The following is a 9,995-nucleotide window of genomic DNA, read 5'->3' as shown; positions in this document are numbered from 1 at the left end:
TTTGGAAAGATGTTTCCAATAGAATCTAAACATCACTGTAAGGGGTACTTTACCTGTTTCCCTCTGCTGCCTTTCTCTCCAGAAGGTCCAGGAAATCCACGTTCTCCCTAGACTCGGAAAGCGGAGAAAAAAGAAAAAAAAAATTAATATTTGCTCTTTCTGCTAAATCAGGTTCTCAAGTTTTTCTGGCAGAATCCAGCTTCAATCAGATATACAATTCTAGACTCCCAACAACAGAACTTCAGCATTAAAGCCCATTCAAGGCACAAAATCTGCACCTTTGAACCCTGAGGTTGGTGTCTTTAATAGCACTGCACGTTTAAAGTAATGTTTACCTGCTCTCCATCAGTGCCATCAAATCCACTCTCACCATGTTCACCCTGAAGGAATAAGGGGGGAAAAAAAAGCCCATTAGCATTAGTCCACTTGTCTGAGCAAAGAAGGAAGTGTTCACCCTGCATTTGAAAACTTGAATAAGACCTGTGGCTTTAATGGTTGGCAAGAATAATAAGAATGATAAATTTTAATTACTATAACACTGTCTAAAACAACTAATTGTTAAGGACACTTAAGAAAAAAACAGCTATTTAAATTTTAGATTTCCATCAGGATTTAAATTCTGCTTTTCCTTCTTTTACCTTTCAAATCTTTTCCCAGCTGCAGCACCTTAAAAATCCAAATATATTCCAAAATAAATTACTAGTATTTGATCTATCATGCTGATAACCTTGTCATTCTGATTTCAACCATCATATGTGCTTGTACTGTGCTTTCTTGCTGTTCTACATTGTTTTATAACATGAACAGTGGATTGAAATATCAGAAAGAATAACCATGATTTAAAAATAATTACATAAGACTGATCTTAAACTTTAGGAGATTTTAAGAAACTTCATAACTCTTTCAGCAAGAGTACATAAATACCAGTGCTACATAAATATCAATCACCTTCCCTTTCAAATTCACATTGTTTTTCTCTTCCCTTTGTCTGTAAAAATGATACACCACATTGCAAACATTTATGGAAGTAGTTTTCCCACAAAATACTTATCCCAGACTTCAAGAGTTTGCGGTGTTAACTTGTGTGAGGCACCTAAATAAAGTTATAACTGTGAGACTCTTATTTCATTTATGTATGCTCCATGATGTTTCAGACTTAGCCAAATAACAAACTCAATTTTTATAGGATATTTTGAAACTTCTTCCATCTTTCTTTACTTGGATAAAAATGAAGGAATTTACTGAGTTGGCTTAATTTGCAGCAAGAAATTAATTTAGCAGAGACAGCTAACCAGAAAGCTGAAATGATATTCAACAAACACTAAAAGTGGCACAAGAACAAGTTAAAACCATCAGCAATCTCCCTCTGATAGAGACCACATATATAATTGCTTTGTAGGATTTGATGCTAAATTGACTTTGCAAAACCTCCTAGTTAAAATTCCTGAGGAAGAACTTCTTTCATTTAAAACAGTTCTGTACCTACTACAAGAATAAACAGCTGGCTGTACATTTTGATTAGATTAATACGTCACAAACAAGAATTTCTTGAATAAGCATTCCAGAAAAATTTTGAGCACTAAGTAAGCAATCATGAATTTTATTGAAGTGTTATTTTTTCTATCAGCCATTTCCTACCTCAGAAAGCCTGAGACAAACTTCATACTATTAAAACATTCAGCACTTCCTTTTATTCAAATAGCTACAATAAAATGCCTTCCAGACTTCAGTAACTTCAATAAACTGCTTCAACCTTACTAAGTTGGCACAATTAAATCACATTTTTTATGTGCTGAAAGTTTCATATTTTTATTTAAAATAAAATTTGTGGATATAATGACACAACATAATGAAGATATTCATGTATTCGCTAGGTTTCAGTAGAGTTTGTGCAACTGGTAAGACGTACTGCACTATTTAACTTTGACAAATTGAAATCATCAGCAAGTACTCTCCCTCTTCTATAGTCAGATGTTTTGAACATTGGAAGAAGAACAAATTACTTCAGAGAATGGAGAAAAAAAAGGAAAAGGAAAGAGAAACACATGAGATGATTAAAAAGTTACTACAGAGCAGTACTTTAGATAGAGCTGAGGTTTCAGAAACACTCTCTGAACTTTCTGCAAGCTGCTCAGTTATGGAGGCAAACATCTGAATCGTTGAGGCTTACAATTCATTTTTAGAAATGGTTTTGTATCAAAGCATTCAATGCAAGTTAATTTCATTTTAATCACTGTAGCTTGGAAACTATTACTGTAATAGATCATTGTCTTCCAGGCTTCATGTTTTATTATTGAATTAGTGACCATATCTCCTTCATAAACAGGTATGTTTGAAAGGTTAAACACATAGCCTTGAAATATCAGCAGATGAGATGACAAACACAGCTCAAAGAGAAGTTTGAATATTGAAAATGTGTCAATAATGATCTAGGGAAAATGCTGTCCAAACCTCCAATAAATATTACTTACAACCTTTTCTTCCCTCTGTTCCTCTTCACAATTAGAATTAGATTCAGATGACCAGAATTACCACCACTAGTCAGTAAATAAATCCATTTCCTATCAGTTAGACTAATAGACTGCAATTATATAAAAATACAATTATGACTGCTGATTTTGATTAATGTGATAGGTATCTTAAATCCATCCTTATGGAACCATAGCAAAAGTACATTGAATGCTGTGAAGTTTTTACACTATTTTCCTTCCTTGTTGATAATTTCATTTTACAGGGTAATATGAAAGGAAGAAGAACTCTGTTGTCAAAGAAAATGAATCACACATGAAAACACATACCTGACTTCCTCTATAGCCTCTGGCCCCCTGAAATTGAAAATAAATATAGATGAAATTTGGTAAAAGTGTTTTTATTGAGCTTGCAAAGCAGGGCACAATAGTCTGCTGTGCAGAGGTATGCTGAGTTCAGTATTGGTAGTCCCTACTGTAAAACTTTCTACACATATGGGATTTCCTCCTTTCCTCTGGGAAGATAGTACTGGTTTAATTTTCATTCCCACTCCATAAAGCTTTATAGCTTTAACTAAGGCCAGTCTGGACTTGGTAGCGGAAAATCATCACCAAGTTGCTTAGTCAGCAAAATCCTGAGCCATTCAACTATGCTTGGGTTACACAAAATACCTCTCAAAATTAGACGGCAAACACTGTCTGTCATTCCTGCAGCTGGATCTTGATGTTCATCCATGCTTCAGGGAGACAGCACAGGGATTTCCCAGTACAGAAAACAGGTTTATGGGAAACAAAATTAGGAAATGTTTCAAAGTTACACACTTGCCTTATGGCCTCTGATACCTGGACATCCCCTGTCTCCTTGAGTCCCAGTGAAACCAGCTGGGCCTCTCTCCCCCTAGGAAACAAGGGAAAAAGTTCAATCTCATTCATACAATGATGATTAACATTTTTATGTTAATTTATCACACAAGACTAAAGCAAGACAGAACTGTATCACCACTCACTGCACTAAGGACACAAATGCAAGTCTTCTGGAAAATTTAATTCAGGCCATAAGAGAACATCAGCTACAAATTGGAGTTGCACCTGATTCTCTGCTCTCACTATCATGCCATGTTTATACTGCATTACTGATCTCTAAGTCAATTGTCTGTACTTGAAAATGGGTTGGTTTTTTTAACTGAATAACTAACCCACTTATGGTGACTTGCTTTTTTAACTATGTAACTATCTATGGTGAGGTGCAGAGGCACAGAGAAACAGATGTGTCTATTTACCTATTCCTTTAATACATTTTGGGTTAACATTGATGGGTACTCAGTGAATAAGCGCAGACAGGTTCAGGCACCAACTAACATCAGCATAGCAGGAAGACAAATGTTTACTTACAATCCCACCTTCCTCACCAGGATGGCCAGGAGATCCTCTGTAACCTGTACTTCCCTGAAAAAGGAGAATTCAAAAGTAACACTGTTCTCTAAGCACACTGGGTTCATCTCTATCAGATTATTCTGCGCATAGAGATAGAAAACATTCCCTGAAAATTAGATCTGGTTATGCTAAGGAGGGCAGGCTCCTTGCATTTACACAGACACTCTGTACAGCCCTGTGTATTTGAAATGGCTGGAAAAAAAAACCCAAATATAAACCCAAGAAAAGAACAATGGTTAATATATAGTTTCAGCTGTTACTTCAGGAAACTCTCTGATGGCTTAACAAAGCTCATCGGGATACCTGGTCAAATTAAACACCTTTCTAGTGATTTGGAAAAGAAATCATTACAGTAATGAAATTCTAAGGTGAAATGAAAAATATATGGAACTGGAAACTTGTTAGGACAAAGTTATTAAAATGTCTTGCAAACACAGAGCAAAGTTTCAACTTTATATTGGAAGTCATGCAAATATCATTACCCTTAGGGCAAAATTTGAGCAGAGAGAAACTGGAACATGGGAATTTCTAGTTGCAAAACAACTATGTTTACATCCTGAACACTGTCTAAGCACCTTAATCTAGTCTTTTAGTAAAACAGAAAGGTATAAGAAAAGCAACAAGAGTAATGGAAAAACCCCATAAACTGGTTTATGAAGTATTAGAAGATAATACTTTTCTTATGAGATAACCAAAACTTCATTTAACTGCAACTATATAACTGAAGAGTGTGAACTACAGATACAATTTATCTCACATGCTACTGGAATAAGTAGAAATAACGGAAAGAATAGTAGTCAAATGGAAACTACATATATTAAAAATTATAATAATTAATTCTACTAGTATGCTGTAGAAGTAGTGATATCTGTAATATTCAAAAAGGCTTAAAAAACCCAATTTTAAATCTTAAAAGAAGTAATCCTTTTGGATCAAAACAGACTTATAGAAGAGGACATTTGGAATAATCAGTCACAAAAGGGTAAGTTACATACCTAGTAAAAAATTATTATTTTCTACTCTCAGCTTGTCAGTTGGAAGTTTCTCATTTCCAATAGATAATAAGCCTCTTGATTAATCAGACTTATTATTTTTAATCCCTCTCCATTTTATGCTGAATTGGTGCAGTAGAGTGCTTAATGATTTTTACATGTACAAATAATTTTCATTACAAAAATATTTTGCACAGGAGAATGCAGCAGAGAGGATCACATTTCATGTTTCTCCTTCATCTGTCCTAACATCAAATGTTTTGGAGACACACAAGCATGCTCTGAAATACCACGAAAAGCCAGAAACACTTTGAAAAATGAAGAAGTTCTTATGTAATGTCTATCTTAGACCTCCTACCTTCCTTCCAGGATTTCCCCGGACACCATGATCACCATTTTCTCCAAGACACTTACAAATAACCTTACAGCATTTTCTCTCTGCAACAGTATCCTAAAAAATTACAAGAAACATTTCATTTACATATCTAATCATAAACAAAGACTGATTTCCCCTGCCTTTTGTTTATATCACAGAAGGACTTACAAGATTTCTCTGCAAAATGTTTGCAATATCTGCAAACCCAACACTCAGAGGTTCATTGTATCCAAACCCTCTGCCGAACTCTATTTCCCAAAATTCAGTCAAGTTCTGTGTATTGTCCAGGCCAACTAATAGAAGTGCATCAAGACCTTCAACATAAGCACAAATTTAAATTAGTGAATATCTGAAACATATAATTTAACAAACAATATAAACTTGAATAGCAGAAATTCCCTGAAAGACTTATATTTTATGTCTTCAATACAATATGTTAAAAGAATTGAGAAAAATGTGTAAGAGAAAAATGTGTATGACAAAAATGCAGACCAGTGATTTTCCAATTGACTTTTCTCCCCAGCTGTCAGACCAGAATGTTACTTAGCACCCAAACACAAGTTCAAACCTGTTTTTTTCTGGAGAAATCAGAGTTGTATCTAACCTCTGGTGCTGTTCTCATCATAAGAAAGATCCATCCTGAATTGCTCCAGCTGTTGGAGCTGGACTCCAGAAACTAGAATCTCTCCACCCCTAGGCATGTCTCTGGCATCATCTGCCATATAGTGACAAGTCAACATGTACACTGCTTCACATGGAGAAGCAAATACTTTCCCAGGGACTCCTGGGCAATCCCACATGAGCATGGAGAGGCAGTATTAAGTGGAAAAGTTGCAGTGGAGGAGCTGTACATCAGGCCTGTGACAGTAGGAGGCACGAGCATCAAAGTGGTACTGTAATACCTTTAAAGCGAAGTGAGTCTGCTGCTTTCTTCAGGTCTTCCAGTGAATCATCCAGCCCATCTGAAAATACTAACAGAACCTAGCAGGAAAGGGAGTAATGACAAGTCAATTGCAAAGAAGAGGAAAGTTCAGTCTTTGTAAGAATTACAGCTCACATTGAGAAATGGCTATGAGATGGTCAAATTGAACTACACTGTGGTAGACCTGAAACATGTGCTGGAAAATGGTAGTGAGGAACAATGAGAACAGAACACAAAAGCCTCTCTTCCCTGATAGCATTCCATTTGAGGGATTTTTCTTGCTGAATATAGCATAGCTATTATATAATATCTGCCATCTTAGCATGTGAGGTAGGAGACAAATTCTTTTTTAACTTACCCACTGAAAAACTTTCTCTGATGTCTGAAGAGTTCTCTTCTACATCAATGTGGAGAAGAATTCAGAGCAAATTCTCCCATTTCTGCAAGAGCAGCTCCTGTTGGCTGTCAACTGAGCCACATCAGGAAGTGCATCCTCTCTGGGACTAATCCTATCCCCATGCAGATATTTATGTCCTTTTGTCCTTCCACATAGGCAGGTCATCACCCTTCTCTGTTCTCTGCCCTATATTTCCTTCTTAAGACATAGGGTTTAGCTCACCTCAGGATGCTAATAATTTGTATTAGATACATTTCCATCTTTTCAGGCCAAAGAGTTACAGTTAAGTTTATTCCAGTATGGAGGAAAAGCAGTTTCTTAGTTCCCCTTCAAGCAACCAGTTTCTTCCTGTTTCTGTCCTCCAATTCCCTCTTCAAACCAACAGAAGACTTCTCAGGTCCCACTCACAGAGTGGATTAGTTTGCACGGAAAGAAGCTGCACAAGTAAATTGTGCTCCATCCCCAATGGCAATGACTTAAAATCCTCCTAAACTCTCTGTCCAGCAAGGGCACATGCACAGCTAGAGCTTCTTCCCTCCCACCCTTCATATTTTACATTCCCTATGCAAGGCACAGCTTTGACCAAAGCAAAACCTATTTCTTCGGTTAAGGTAAATTTTTCCACAGATGACAAAAGCAAATGAAGTGATTGCCACATCAAACATCCCACTTCTGCACTAAAGCAGTTAGGAGACAAGAATTTAAGCTGGAACTAACTGGTAAGTTACCAAACATACAATATGGAATCACTGGCACAAATTCTATGCTTACTCAAACACCGTGTGATACAGCAGAGAGCTGGACCGTGGATGGGTAAACTCATCACAGATTGTTAGAGACAACGCTGTAGGCCTGGGTTTGGTTGTTTTTTCTATGATCTTTCCATTTTAAAAACATGGGGAACAGGGAATGTGGGGTCTTACTGTGGGTATTATATGTAAATATATGTAAAGATATGTTGTTATTTTTACAAAGCATTTGTTTATATCAAGCTCTTGTTGGAACATATCCATTGTTGAAAATGCTGGAATTAGATCCAACTTTTTTGCTGCTAAGCAAACATATAACAAAGAAAAGAAGATATTCAACCAACAGATAATCATGGTTCCTGATGAGTTTTAGAACTAATAATCTTTACAGAACAAGCATGTTATTGCGCAGGATCCTAGGAAGATTAAACTGTAACTTCATGTGCTTTCTAAAGCCTTGTACTTTCAATTTGTACATAAACAGTGTCAGAGAAGAATATTAATTCACTGGTAAAGTGCTGAGATATGCAGCATATTTATTTATAATAATCATGCCTAAGCAGAAAGAAGCCTTGCTTGATGCTGATCTCCAGAACTGGCAATTAGGAGGGAAAAAACACTGCTTTTACTTTTATGTCAAACAAGTTCTTTCTCTGAGACTCAAAACAAGCAAAATCTTATGTGGTCATGTTCCCTGTTCAGACATTTTAAGAAATCTTTGGAAAAAAACTCATTAAATGTGTACCAAATTGGTGCAACTTAAATTGGTAAATCAAACACACCTATGCAAATGCTGTAAAATACAGAATGCCAACTTTCATTTGAAAGCAGAGGAACTTGTAATATGGCTTCCTTACTCCATGCCAAATTAAAATTGGTGTTTCATAAAAGCAAAAATTAAGTTGGAAGAGGAAAACTCTTATGTATGTAGCAAGAGCTAACCAGTCCTTCTTTAGTGGGAAGGTCCTCCTGCATGGAGACCTTAGTAAGTGCTAATATTCAAACAGCGACTACAGGACACAGTGCTTTACAGAGTCAGTGCCTTATCAAGAATAAACTGTCAAGGCATTGATCCTGAAACACTCCAATGAGATCTGAATTTCTTGAACTCAAGTTGAAAGAATCCCCATTCATTTCAGGAGAGATTAGATGAAGCTTTATGCTTCTCCCTTCAATTCACTTCAAGATGGATAAATTAACTGCAGCATCCAGGCAGAATTTCCTGATCATCAGTTATCTTAAGTAGAACGCAGCTTTGTGTTTTGAAATTATTTGACAAGTTAATGACATGAATAAACTTCTGTAAGCAAACTTCTCAGATGACCTTTTTTCTGTGACTTCTGTTTCGATCTGTCACTATTCTGGACAAAGATAAAGAATTAGGAATAAGAAAGTAGTTTCCTTTTAGGATAAGAGTTCCTGAAAGAAAACTACTTTCCACTGCCCAAAGTGCAATCATTCCATGGTAGATATAAGAAGGTTATCTGTAGGAATACTCATCACACGTATTAAGCCAAAAGTTCTGGGTACCATCTCACTACAGGAGTGCCTAGGGAACTGAAATTGATATATCAGGTTATATCAGGTCAAGGAAATAACCAGAGGTTCTGTATAAACTTAAGAAAATAAAAGGGTGACTGAGCACTGGCACTGGTTGCCTGGAGACATTGAGGAGTCTCCATTCTTGGAGATACACAAGGACAGGACATGGCCCTGGACAGCCTGCTTTAGTTGACCCTACTTGAGCAGAGGGATTGAAGAAGGTGACTTCCAGGGATTCCTTCTAATCTCTACCATTCTGTGATTATGTTTATTAGTATCATTATTCCTGAACTTCTTTTTGTCTTCTTGGAGTACTCAGCATTAGAATCTGTAAATATTACACTGCCTAATTTTTCCAAGATATATGTTCATATCATTAAGTTACCTTAACTTTAGCAGAAGTCACATTAAAGAAGTTCTCCTCAAGTGCCTGCAAAAAGTCTGCATTCATGTAGGTGTCCACAGTGGTCTGCACACCTAAGAACTTCTGAATGATCTCTTCATCATAGTCTTCAAAACCAGAGTCAAAAATTAATTGTTTGTTCTGTGCCAATACTTGGAACTTGAACCCAATTTCAACTGTAGCATTGCAGCTGGTATTTGGCAGTGACTTCATCTGGAGTAGAAGTCTGGGGAGGAATGCTTGCAGTCTCTGTTTCAGGAGCATTGTGGCTGCTGGCTGCACACTCCTTGAAATATCAATTGCTATAGAAAGATCTATATTGCATTCTGAAAAAAAAAAAAAAGGAAACAGTGAACTATAAACATACATTCTTTGTGACCTTGTTTTCTGTCAGAATCATGGAACAAAATTCAATATAGTAGATTTAAAGCCCGAAGTAAGAATCAGTGAGATAGGTTTTCCATATACATATACGTAAAACATCATCAGCCCACAGGTTTCAGTATGGCCATATGAACTTGCAAATACTAAATTACTCAACACCTGCACATTCCCAAACTGCAAAACATGTCTGTTCTCCAGCTGCCCAGTGTCCTCAGAGGGACTAATCTTGAAACTGTCTCTATGAGCTTTTCTACCAACTGAGAATGTACAACACAAATTCCAACTGTGAAGGGAACCTTAATGACTGACTGCACTTTGTCACTTTGTC

General features: G+C 36.5%; 1 long non-coding RNA gene across 1 annotated transcript; it reads right to left on the bottom strand.

The window, feature by feature from the left end:
* Positions 1 to 52: 52 nt before the first annotated feature.
* On the bottom strand, positions 53 to 2,825 carry LOC132335771 (uncharacterized). The gene is made up of 3 exons (XR_009488783.1): positions 2,799 to 2,825; positions 336 to 380; positions 53 to 107 (listed from the first exon to the last, which is right to left on the bottom strand). It is a non-coding gene; the product is annotated as an uncharacterized LOC132335771 (long non-coding RNA).
* Between the last annotated feature and the right edge of the window lie 7,170 nt (positions 2,826 to 9,995).

Source organism: Haemorhous mexicanus, chromosome 1 (genome assembly GCF_027477595.1).
Source record: "Haemorhous mexicanus isolate bHaeMex1 chromosome 1, bHaeMex1.pri, whole genome shotgun sequence".
Classification (NCBI taxonomy): domain Eukaryota; kingdom Metazoa; phylum Chordata; class Aves; order Passeriformes; family Fringillidae; genus Haemorhous; species Haemorhous mexicanus.
Note: the sequence above shows the minus strand (reverse complement) of the source record. Positions and strands in the feature narration are given on the sequence as shown.